Source organism: Falco peregrinus, chromosome 9 (genome assembly GCF_023634155.1).
Source record: "Falco peregrinus isolate bFalPer1 chromosome 9, bFalPer1.pri, whole genome shotgun sequence".
NCBI lineage: Eukaryota > Metazoa > Chordata > Aves > Falconiformes > Falconidae > Falco > Falco peregrinus.
In genome coordinates, this window is record NC_073729.1 from 29,744,026 (window position 1) to 29,757,497 (window position 13,472).

General features: G+C 41.1%; 1 protein-coding gene across 2 annotated transcripts in view; it reads right to left on the reverse strand.

Annotated features, from left to right (window-relative positions):
* The window catches only part of TSHZ2 (teashirt zinc finger homeobox 2), a 232,021-nt gene continuing 218,549 nt past the window's right edge, over window positions 1-13,472 (reverse strand). For both annotated transcript variants that reach the window (XM_005235929.3, XM_055813798.1), the window contains exon 3: window positions 1-9,514. The gene's annotated coding sequence lies outside the window, so the exon portion shown is untranslated. The remainder of the gene's footprint in view (window positions 9,515-13,472) is intronic.

Sequence of the window (13,472 nt, forward strand, 5' to 3'; positions counted from 1 at the left end):
TCCATCAAATGTCATTACAGATTTATTAAGCCTGATGTAGAAAGACTTTTAACAGTAACATCTTCAGAAAGCATAAAAAGAGCACTTCTGTTCAGTCTTGTGCTTTGAAAATCTAAATATATTTTTATCATATAAATAATTCTTTTCATGTTTTAAGTGCATCTGTTTTTTTTTTTTTTTTCCTTTTCAAATTTCCATTTTACAATTGGCCAAAACTGAAGTCTGCATTGACTGAAATGAAGCCATTTGCAAAGCTAATGATGTTGTGAAGCATGTCTATGGTGAACCATATCAGCTAGATTTCAGAAAGGTAGTTCAATGAGTGCAGCATTAAAATGAGGGACAGCCTCCAGCAAAATCATAATTGAACACACCCAAGTCCTTAATGTCTGCAGTTGGGTTTCCTGATGCAAATTACGATAACATTTCAGATGTGAGCAGTCGCTTTCCAATAGCTGCAGTGGAAAAGAGACATTTTATGCCACAAAGGAAAGAATTACCATGTTTAAAAATGTAAATAATATATGTATAGAAACCTTTTTTATGGAAATGAGGCATTCAGGATTATGTGAACAGTTTGGGCTATTTTTTTTTCTTTTAAACACAACAGATAAAGATGTGTGATCTATTATTCAGGGCTTTAATTACAGTTCTAAAACTGCAGTGATTTTATTAAAAAAAAAAATCCCTGGGCATAAAAAGTAATGTTTTCTGTGGCAAAGTTGAGAGAATTTTTTTTTTTTACAATGGGTTTACCATGGTAAAAATACAGAACAAAAAAAATCACCATTAATAGAATTCAATGCTGCAAAATCATACACAGAAATACATCTTAAATGCACTGGAATACAGTCATCTTCTTGTAAATCAGAAAAGGCCTTAGATAAATAGGTTTGACCTGATTTAAATTTAATGAGATACATAGTCCTGATTGTTAATAATTGGTTTGGGGGAACCCAAAACAATAAAAGCAGTAATCTCCTCTAGTATAAATTATACGAATTTATTTAGCAATCAGCCAAAGGAAAAAAAAATATGCCATTAACATTATCAATTTGTTTAGTTTAAGTTAGTTATAACAAGCAAATAATTTGAAGCAAAATTGCCAGCTAGGCTTTGAGAAAGGCAGTAACTGTTGGGCAGGCGGCTGGCTGTGCTGAGCCTGGGGGCCGCTAGGTGGTATGGTCCCCCCAGCAGAAAGGGCTCTTCCACTGTAAGGACCATTCATAATCATCAAAACCAAGTGAAACATGGTTTTGATTAAAACAGCCTGTTGGCTCAATAATCTTAGTAATTTTAAAAACATCCTTAATGTGGAAGAAGAACACTGCAATGTCAGAAATGGCCTTGGGGCCCATTATAAACAGCAACAAAATAAATAAGGAGGAGAAATGAGAGGTCATGAAAACAAAATTAAGCTAATGTTTCAAATTTTGACAATTATGAATTGTTCCTCCAAGAAGACATTAAAAAAAAAATTCAGGCACTATTAGATAAAATACAAAGAGAATAATTGTACATGTATGAGTTTTCCCATGGGACTAAGCATGCTTTAAAAGCAAAACTTGACTTAGATTCCCCCTCTTCCCCCCGCCCCCCTTTATAGCCAGAGATTGGGCAGGTCTCATGCAAACACAGACTTGCTTCTCAGAGTTCCGCCAAAAACTCGTCTCTAATTCCTTTATGAGCCATTAAAAGATGATGACCAAGAAAACAAACAAACAAAAATTACAAGCATATTTTCTATACAAAAAAAAAAATATCCCCCGTTATGGACCAGTTTTTTGTAGGAAACCGAAACAAGCAAATATAACAAAATCTGTGTTCATAACATGGCAATATAGTTAATATATACAAATATGTACAGTATAAAAATGCATCAAAGGCGCAACTTTTCATCCAAACAAGCTGCAGTGCACAATGAAAAGCAGCTTGGCCCCCCCTCCACTCTAAGTATACAGGCAATATATTCTATACAGCATGCACTTGTTACAAAATTAGTGCATAAGCACTGAAACATTCTACAGATAAAGTCACCGTGAGTCCTCTCGGAAAGGAGTCCCATTTGCGTTGTTAATATAAAAAATGTGTTTAATCTTTCCTTTTTGCAATTTGTAGTATATACAATTTTTTTTAAAGAGAAATGAGCTTTTGATTCTTTTTTTTTTTTAATTTATTTTTTAAACAAAATTCTAGAACTAACACCACGGGTCACAGATGTAACCTGAAGATGCTGCCAATAACAAACTTACTACATACCACAAGCGCTGGGGCAGAGCGAAACCGTCAGATTTACTATTATGGCCAACTATGCTCCTTTATTTAACATGGGGGTGGATCTCTCATGATTCGTGCTGACATATTCACAATAATAAAACCCAAAACAAATGTACAGAAAAAACCCCAAAACCCCAAAAAACAAAGGATTAATAAGTGGTGCCTGAGCACTAGACAAAAGGGCATAATGTACCGGAGACATATGACAGTGAAGTACCCTGAGCCAAATAAGAACTGTTTAGCTTGTCAGCTTTTGCAACCTGTATTGCACATTCCAGCATTTGCTGCGTTATAAAGCCAAAATACTGCATTGTACATCCTGAAGATATCTGCTGCTTCGCTTGGTGCCAACAGTGCCCAGCTGTTACTTCAGCCACAGAATTGTTGCCTGTTTATAAATAGATACACATACACGCACACGTACAGTGTGCCAGTGTACGCAGGAACGTATATAGGGGGTAGATATCTGCACCTAGCCACATATCTACCAAAATATATACAGATACATATTTTTTTAATGTCACATGGACCAGTTAGTAAGTGAAAACATTGCCCACATAAATCTTCCATATTTGAGACAATTGCATGGATGTTTAAGTACTGTAAATACATCCCTCACCCGGGGCTGATGCCCACGTGGGGATGTGGCTTTCAAGGGAAAGCATTCCTTGCATTTAATGTAGCTGCATTTTTGCTTGATGCTATTTTCATTTTATTTTTAAAATATTGATCTCTTTCTCCTGTTCTCTCATCTAGGAAGTCTAATGAAAGAATTTGTTGCCTTTACTTAGATGAAAAAAAGGAAAAAAAAAGGAGTTTGCTCAGCTAGATGGTATGAACTCAAGTGGAGATGTACGATCTGCCAGGATTAGTATTTAATCTGTTGTCTCAAACAGGGCTTTTTACAAAGGCCTGAAGACATTTCATGAGCTGAGAGTGATGATGAACTGGAAGTTTATTACCCTGCAGTTAAGTCCAGAGGTACAGCTATTTCACTTTTAAAAAGACTCTCAAAGAAAATATTGTACAGACACTTCGGTGCAAGAAACAACAGTGTCATCTTAAACTTTATCTACTCTTCGCATTTTTGCTGGCATAGTTAAACCAAAAAGTGACCACCAGTGTAGATTGAAGTATACTGGGATAAAAGTGCCTGCACTGGTATAAAAGTGGTCCAGCAAAGCAAAATAAGCTGTACCAGTATAAAGTGCTTTATAGTGATACAACTGTTTTTACATTAGGACTTTTACCAGCATAGTCACATCAATAACAAAGTTTTGCAATCACTTCCCTGACATAACTATAAACCTTCTGAAGTGCAGACCGTGCCTTAGATTTAATCTGCACGGAGCTTCAACTGTTTGTTGAAGCTGTTTTCAAAACCATCTAAACACGTTAGGAATCCAGGGTTCGGACCTTGTGGGCAGTGTTTGGAGCTGTGTAGACAGAGGGTAAATTCGAAGGAGTAGCTCTGGATTTACACTGGGATAAATGCATTCAGAATCTGGCTTCTGTTTTTTAGATGTTGGTGTAAAGCTGAAGGCTGAACTGAAATCAGAGGGAGGCGGTTGCAGGGAAGATTAGAAATGTGCTGGTGGGATGCGGCACAGCATGTGCAGGACGCACACCCCCTCCCCGGGCTTTTACGCTTGGCATGTGCTCATTTGCAAAGCTATATCAGCTTCTGTTGTCACTGTAAAGCCATTATTTTTATTTTTTTATTCTTTCACTTTCCTTCAAAAGACAATTGGAGAATAAAAAAATCCTAAATTCCGTGTGCTTGTGTGAAGTCAACCACTGCAGGAAATAATTAAGAAAAGAAGAAAAAAGAAAATCCAGGAAGCATTTCTTTCGGGAATAACTGCCTAGTTACCTCATCCAGGGGCATCGACAGAAAGACTTATCTCAACTTCAGGCGATGACAAATTAGGACCTCAGTTTGACGAAACAAGCGTTGAAATCTCTCTTTAGATGCATGCCATTTATTCCTTAGTTACAAGTTTCAAAATGTTACATTCGCTGGGGTCCAACCTGTCACATATAAAAAAAGGACGTTTGCAACTACCAATGCCCAGCTCAAACTCTGCAGCACCATTCCTGAAAAGTTCTTCGTTTTAGTGAAGTTCGACAACTTCTTGCTGATCGTTTTCAACCGAGGACAAAAAGAAAAGCTGTAACCTGTGGGATGAATTGTGAGGGGGAGCAGGAAAACCCAGCCAGCAACACCACGGCGTCCCCGACCCTGGTGTGACTTTGCAACCCAAGAAGAAGCTGGTCCGAGTTGTCCTCTTGGGTGGCCAGTGACTGGGAATTACAACTCTATGTAGCTCCTAAAGACAACTTCCCAGGAGCAAAAATAATATGTCAGGGTGTACGGTAAGAAGACGGGCACATACCAGTAGCACTTTTTCAAAATATATAACCACCTGGTTATACCAGCGCTCCTGCTCGGGGACAGATGGCCTTTAAAGCCTGCTGTAATTGCAACATATTGATCTGGAATCTGTGATCAATACTGTCTTTATAGAGAGAATTTTAAATATAAATTGCATCGTATATCTGTTTGGGAAGACAAAAGCCCCATGTGACAGAGCCCCACCTCCACTTAGCCAGGGCGCTCTCTCCAGCCCCAGAGCTATGATGGCAAGTGGAGTGGGGATGGGACCAGGGACGGGGATGGGAATGGGGATGGGGATGGGGATGGTGGGCTCAGCCTTGCCTGGCCTTGGGTGCTGAACAGGGTCATTTCTTCGCTGGGAGGAAATCTCTGCCAAAAAAATGAGGTTGCCATCTCTCATTCCCTTGTGCTTCCCTAGCAGGTTTGATTGCAAGACAATATTCACAGCAAGACCAAAAGAGCAACGCCTTGCTGGCAGGGCCAGGCCATTAGCAATTAGCAGCGCTGAGGAAAGCCCATCTCCCCTCCGTAGCTCCCACCCCGAGGCTGCCCCGGGCCAAAACTCTGCTACTTTTGTACTTTCCTGATCCCCGAGGGCAGCTGGCTTTCCATGCAAAGCCTGCGTGGATGCTTCCCAGTGGGAATAGCCCCTTCTATTTTAGGAACTGAACTGTGGTTATAAATTAGTCAATAAATATGGCACTTCATCAAAACACTATTAAGGAAGGAAAAAAAAAGGCCAGAAATGAGGGAAACAATCCTCTCCATGTGAATGTGTGAGTGTCGACTCAATAGCCTGTAAAACTGGCTTGGAGAGCTTCAACCCTTATCGTGTTAATATATAATTATTGATTTTTAAAATGACTTCTTATATCCTCCATGATCTCTAAAAAAAGCTAGGGAGGTCAGTCTTTTAAATACTTTTACAAGTAGGTGATAAAACCCATGATAAGTTGCATTGACACGTAATTACTGGGCAGGTTTGTTAACGGATTCTCAAAGATTTTTTTTTTAAAAACCAACAATTATTATTGTACTAATGACAACCATTTTTAAAGTTGTGTCCTTCTCCCTCTCAGCCTAAATAATAAGAGTCTGGAAAAAGCACCTGAGACTGATCCAATGAAATTCCTATATATTAGGCTCCAAAGAGATGTTAATTACATCTCCCTCTTTTAAAACAGAACATTTTTTCTAAGGTGATATGGCTTATTTTGACATGGATGGTGGCAGGAAGGGAGCTATGGTTTCTGAATAAATCTCTCAAAGCAGCATGTAAGGGTAACAATTCTTACTGCTTTATTGCAGTGCAAGAGCATAAACAGCTTGGATATGTGGTGTATCAATATGCCACTTGTTAATAAGCAAGGACGTGAATCATAAATATTCGGCTGTTTGATCACCAGGCTTTTAATTAATGTTTTGATGATCTCCAATAAGAATAAAAGTCAGAACGATAGATATTGAGTAGATACGACAGAGAAAAGATGCAATGATTTTCTGTGTTACCTGATTTATATGACAGATAAACTATCAACTCATCCAGTTTCGTACAGAGAAAGAGAGAGGAGAGATGTACATTTTCTTTTTTTATATCATATTGTAAAAAAAAAAAAAAATCACTTAATTCAAATGTGTACCTAAAATGTTCCCAGAGGACAGCAATGCAGGCAAAATAATCAAGGTTTAGCACTGTGTAATAAAGGTTTGTGGCCAGATTTTAAATGAAGTAGCTGTTCCCACATTTGCCTGTGCTGGAGCGAAGCCTCCTGAGCAAAACAGGCTGCTGGGCCAGCCAGACCTCCCGCGGGGCAACCGGCCCTCCTGAAAACCTTGGGGGGTTTTCAGCTTTGGGGTCCCAAGTGCCATCACAGGTGGGGCTGGGGTGGCCGATTTGTTCCGTGGGGTTCCCTGTTGTCACCACAAGCCCGCTGCTCACCAGCTACGGGGCACCAGGAAAGCCTCTTTTCTGCCAATATTGAGCAGCTGGTGCCCCAAAGAGCCCCAGCCCTGGATGCTGCGGGCTTGGCCGGGGCCATAGGGCCACCTTGTTGCTGGAAGAAGGCTCCTTGCTCCCAGCAGCAGCCCATGTTGGGATCCATGCGGCTTGGCCACAGCCAAGTGGTCAAACACACTGCACGGAGGGTTCCTACCAAAGCAGACAGCAAAACACCCCGCTGCAACCGGGAGCAAGGAGCAGGGTCGCTTGAAGTCAGTGGGAACTTCACCTGTCAGATTCTGCAATAAGCCAAATATTTTTTCTAGAGCACCCAAAAGCTGGATGGGCAAGGGAGTGGGGCTGGAGCTGCAGTTTCTCCCAAGTGGCATTGTACCACGGCGCTTGCTGCCTTTGGCTCCGTGCTGCAGGACACACCTTGTGCGACTTCGCTTAATAACTCTGAACTGGGCTGTGCAATTTAACAGCTTCTGAGGAGCTCAATGCTAATGCATTGATTTTGCTTTAATAGAATTTTGTTGTCAATGGCTGGTGCTCAGCACGGTGCAGGCTTCAATCTTAACCCATCTGAAGGCTCTGCTCGTTTCCAGTTGAGCTCCGTTCATTTCCAGTTGAATAGGTTAAGCAAAGACAGACCTCACTGTTCTCAATTCACTTTATGATCCTCCCATCATAAAAAATAATATCAGCACCTTGCTTTTCATGTCAGAACTACATTTGAGCTGCTATTCCCTATGCCCATGAGTAAATCCCATAAAAGCCGCCCCGTTGTACTGTCGCTATTTTTCCTTGTGGATGATTGATTGATGGATGAGTGCTGACACTTCAATGAAGCTATTTCGACTGCCATCTCAATCCGATGATGTGAGGGGTATATTTTCTGTCCATGCCTCATTACTTCAGAATGACATTCCTGGAACTTCATTTACTTTTTCCCTCCTTCCCTCAAGCGCCATATTTTTTCCCATCTAGGTTATGCATGCCATAAAAAAAGCAATTTGCTATTATATGTGGCATAAGGGCAACACTTTCCCTAGGAGGTAAATAAGAAGGGCCCTTTTTTCTCCTCCATGTGGAGTTTAGGGATCATGTGAAAATTTCCCAAACAACGCCAAAACAGGCCCTTCTGCACAAGCCACAGGGAATGCGGTAAAACCTACCGAGTCTGATTTTGTGAATGCTGCACTTCAGTTGTATCCTTGAACATCTAAACCGAAACAAGAGCAAAAGACACCCCAAAGCCCTTTCTGACTTGAGACAGATCCTCTTCCCAACTTGTGCCCAGCGTACTTGGAATATTTCATTTGCGACAGAGTAGCAGTTTACCACTTGATCCAGACTTATTTTTCCTTTGAGAATCAGGGAAGTTCCTCATTAAGTGCAGAGATGGATTTGTCTCCTGGAGGTTGCTTTCGCTGCGAGGAAAAGCTCGGCAAGTAAACAGGGCTGTGCCGGATTTTCCAAGCAGTGCACTAGGTGACGTGGGACTCGTGACATTAGCACCTCCTGGAAGATTGTGCGAGTTGACTCGGGACCCGATTTTAATCTGTGTAATACAGTATTCCCGTTAATAATAATGTATAATTAAGACATCCGTTAAAAATCCATAACGTTAATTTAATGGAGAAAATCTAATACAGTTCTATTGGAATTTTTACGTTAAATTAACTTTAACGGGCTTTTAATGGATGTCTTAATTAGATCTCATTATTAACGTGAATATTCCACAAATTAAAATTGGGACCTCGAAGTTTTAATGAAAAAAGTTACAAGCACAAATTTGAAATGGCCATCTTAGTAGCCCCCGTCTCCCCAGGTCTTGGTGACTCCAAGCCGGCTGTGCTTGCCAGCCTGCCCGTGCCGGCAGGACCAGCCAGGCGGGGCGGAGGGCACCGAGACCAGATTCTGATCCCATTTCGGGTGGGTAAATCCAAGGTAACTCCATTGACTGCAACATAGAGCTTTAGATTTAGGCTCACCTAATTGAGAAAGGAATTCTACTTTTATTCTTTTATATCTATATATAGATATTTATATAGTGATATTTATATATAGATATACCTATATTTATATAATGTTCAATAATCTAACAATAGTACTTTTGTTTAAAAATCACTCCATCGCATATGTCTCGTCATAAACCGTAATGGAGATTTAAATATATATATATATCTGAGGAATAAAACAAACTGAAAATAATCCATTTTAAACAAATCTTTGGCAGCAACATGGTTAAGCATAACTATTTGAACAACTTGCACAGAAGATTAACATTGTTCAGAGGTTTTTTGGCTCAGAATCTGTTTTAACTTAATAATTCTTGTACTTACTGTGATGTATTGATCCCTAGTGCAATGACTGGATTGGGCAACCCAGGTGCAACAGTAATAGCTGCACAGAATAGAAACATTTCCTTTAGACAAACTATCCCAAAGGGGTTATAAATAGGAAATGGACATTACCATGAAAAGTAAAGCTTCCAATGTGACTGCATCTTGTGTAGCACACTTGGACATTAAACTATGAAGAATTTTTTTTTCCTGTCAAGTGTTACAAATTGACGAAATAAGTACATCAATGTTCTCAGTCATTATCTTACTTCAGTGGCACTTTGTTTTAGTGACAGCAAAAAGGGACAGTGGAGACCAGACAGCCCCAGTGCAGTTTATCAATGAAAATCTAATATCGTCCATAAGCAGGGGAGTGGAAATCAATACTTCATTACCAAATTGTTAGTGAGGATGAAGAAGAATAGCGGGAGATTTTTTGGCAGTCTTCTCGGTCTGGGTTGTTGTGAGTTCAATGTCAGGATCGGAGTGACGTGCAGGGTTGCGCTGGGTGCAGGAAGCCTGGGCTGGAGAGCTGGAACTAAGGCATTCGTCCTGCAACCAGAATAATAGCAACTATCGTTACCCAGTTTCTAATCACAATTCCAGATTTTATTGAGTATGTACTTTTATCAGTAGATATCGAGTCAGCTTTGCTTTACTTTGTCCACCCATAGGCTCACAAAAAACAAGGACACAGAAGAGGGAATAAACCCCCCAGCTCCTTACGTCCGTGACCGTGCAGGGATTAGTGGATAAACTCCAGCTGATGCTGCGGGTCTGCCAGGTCCACTGAGTGTTTGCATCTCTGCTTTTCCCTCATGTTGCTTAAAACTGGCTAATACAATGAGCTTCTTTCTACTACCAGCCACGAACATACCCACATTGTGTTTAATTACACGACTATCGCTGTGTTATTTCTGGTTGTTGTGGCACCTCCCCAGCATTCAAAGCCTCTGCTCTTCCAATGGGCCTTTTCCATTCTGCAACTGCTAAAAGTGCTAAGTGACTCAAGCTGTGAAGTTGCTTCTACATAGAGACAGAAGGTGCTTGTTTCAGTTTCAAGATGTGGGTTTAAAAGTTCAGCCCAAAGTTGAGTTCTGTTTTGCTTATAACCTGGGAGAAAGATACTGAGAAAAGCAGCAGAAAAAACAACTGGAAAAACAGGGTGAGAAATGAGGCAGGCAGTAAGTGGAGTGAAAGTCAATCTGGAGAGAGCATAGAGAAAAAAAAAAAAAAAAGACCGGCAGCAGGCAAAGAGAAGTATGTTACTGAAAAATATATTATCTGTTCAAGGCCACAGACATTTCAGCAAAGACAAGTCAAATCCTGTGTTGTGTTCCCCATGTTCTGGCTAAATCAACAGGAAACTCAGCAGTAGCTTTCTTTAAAATAAAATAAACTCAGCTTTTCAAAAATTTCCATATGAAAACAAAAAAGTCCATTGACTTCATGCTCTTTAGTTCATAATTTGGTTAGTTTTACAATATCTTCACCTTTTCAGTTTTCACAGCGATGCTGAGTTTTGTGTTGGCAACCCAAAGCTGCTATGCAGAAACGGTTGGAAGGGAAGAAGAGGTTTTGGCAGCTAACGTAGAGACTTTTGGCAACCGAGGACACACGGAAGTCAGTCTGAAATTGTGGTGAATACCTTAGATCATTATTCCCACTTAAAAGATATTAAAAGCAATCCATGTTGACACTTTAAAATGTTGTCTTTAGGTTTCAGAGGTAAGGCTCCAGAGCAATTCACACTTTGAAAAGCTATTATTTTTCACTGCAAAAGGACAAAACTGTGTCAGTTTACACCTAGTTCAGATTTTAAAGAAATCCAGAAGCCTCACTATTGTAATGCCTAGAGCCGAAATACAGTAATGCCATGAGCTGGCTCTGCTTCTGCGGAACCACCCTCTGCAAAAGGTCCAAGTGCGGACAGTGGAGATGGCACAGGCGTTTGACTTTACCTTTCTGAGCAGATTTTTGTAGCCCTTAGCCCTCACCAGGATGGAAAGCTACTTGTGGCACGGCACGTAAATCCTGCCTTGGATCATATCAAGCTCTGTAGCAGCTCGGACATGCGGAGCATCTGTCTAACTCATGGATGCGGGACACAGACACCGCGGGCTGGTCCCACACAGGGCAACATGAAGGGCAGTGGTGAAACATGTGAGTGCAGCAGTGATAACTCCTGATTAATTCAACTCAGCCTCCAGAATGTCGTTAGGACAATTAAGCAGCATGTAGTATTACCGAAAGTGCTAAATCTGGGAAGGAGTCTTGGACAGAAGCAAAGTGACTGTAGAGAACTGGTTCCCTGCCAGTAGGAAATATTTATCGAGGGTTTGGATTGGAAAACCAAAAAGTCATACTCCTGCCTCCTTTTCTTTTTGATTCATTGTGGGGAAGTCCCTTGGACTGTTGTGTTAGACCAGCCGTAAAATCAGCTTAGTAATATTCCTGGTCACTCCCGCTTGACAAGGGGAGCGTGCATAAAAGCAACATGAAGAACATCATTAACTGTTGGCAGAGCTCTTCAGAGGCACATCGCTCAGGGTGTAGGTCCATGAGAAATTTTTCTGGTGACAAATTGCTTCAGAAGCTCTTGCTCCTTCCTATTATTTCCACCCCATGGTATGAACAATAATCAGCTGCATCCCTGCAACCGTCTGTGAGTCTGCACCACCCCAGCCAAACCCAGGATCCATCCTTGATGCATCTCACAAGAGACCACACAGACACTTCCAACAGGAGACCCCAGTTCAGGGTACTGGGAAGGGTGGGAACCTTTTCAACTGTTCTTGCTGCTGGAGGAACGACAAGATGGAACAAGGCACCCAGGAGCTGGAGGGGATTCTCTGCACTGCTGCATGTATGCAGGCAGATTTGGTTTAGGACTGCTATAAAAGCTATATAAAACTGCTATAAAAGCCACTTGTGGCAATTGTATAAACTTTTGAGACTAAGCATCCATATACTTGACTAATGGTAACATCAATGGATGACTAAAATCAATTGGGACTTGGCATCGATTTCAATGGGATAAGTACTTCACCCTTAGGTCTTTTGGCCAACCAAAGTCCCCATCCTTGAGTTGTTTTTTTTTTTTTTTTCTTTCTCTTTTCTACATTGATATCACTGCAGGCTGGGACAGGACTTTGGGAAATTAATTAGTGTGAGCCCTGATCAATAAGGGTCATAGTTTATGTATTTCATTATCAAGTCTCTAAGAGATTAAGGGAGTATGTGGAGAGCTTGTCACGTGCAGTCTAGGGCATAGCAGCCTGGATGTTCAAACAGCACCTGATGGGCAAAGTTGGTTGCTGTCTCGGCATTTGTTGAAATGTAGTTCAACCTGTGCCATAAAAAACCCTCTGTCATTTAAATTATGCTATGAAAATGCAGCGAGTATGTTCATTATGCTGATGTCTTATATAGCATATGTGAAATATCAGCTGCAGATACTGAAGTTTTGCTTTTATTTAACATTAATTATCAAGCCATCAACAGATGCAAAAAGTTGCAGCTATTTTAATGTGGATACGTCAGGACTCAGGGTTCGTTCTAACAATCACTTTCCCACTCCTTGTCCATGGCACAGCTCTTCCCTATCCTCATTCAAATCTTCCCATAAAAGCACAGCTGTGAAACCTTTGAAACAGGAACTCTCAAACATGGCTGCAATCGGAGACAACTGTCAACTGCATGTTAGGAGCTAATGGCACCTGTGTCCAGCCTCCGTGGGCTGGCACCAGCGCTGCTCAGCTGTTCTCCCGAGCCCTGGCATGGCTTCTGGCTCACGAGAGCAGTGGTGAGCTCACTCTTTCTTTCATGCACTCACACGCCCAAACCCATGCTTTCATTTGCTCTCTCTAGCTTCCTTTCCCCCTTTTCTCCATGGCCAAAAGCCACACTAGTTAGTTAAACGATGCAGCTTCCCGGGGTGCAGGACATGGGCTGTCTGCTCACGGGGTGGTTTTCAAGTCCTTCGCTTGGGGATTGCTGTCATTGTGTCTTTTTGGGTTCTGCAGGAGAGCACCAACCACGTCAGTGGCACGGTCCAAGGTACTCTAGGTGATGGTACTCTAGAGCCAGGCAGATGACAGTAGGTTTATGTGTTTATAATGGTTTTGGTTGGTTTTTTTGTATTTCCAGATCTTTGCTAATATAATTTTATCATCTTCTATTAGTGTAATGGGATAATAAAAATGACAGTATGCATCTGTGATCCACCCACCACAGTCCATGGGAGTCTATGAATCAAAATCTTTTCATGCTGGAGCTGTACCTATAGTAATAAATCGCAGGACTCTTAAAAGGCCAAATAGAAAGACACAGACAGTCCCTTTGTGGTTACCAAACATGTTATCTCTAGATGTCATTTTTGACCTACTTTTGCTAGATTTTTACAACGGCAGAAAATCTGTTCCTTAAAGAATCATGCTTACGTGCATAATATCTAGACAGGGAGAAAAAACAAATCTGGATATATTTTATTTCATTTAGGACTCCTCTC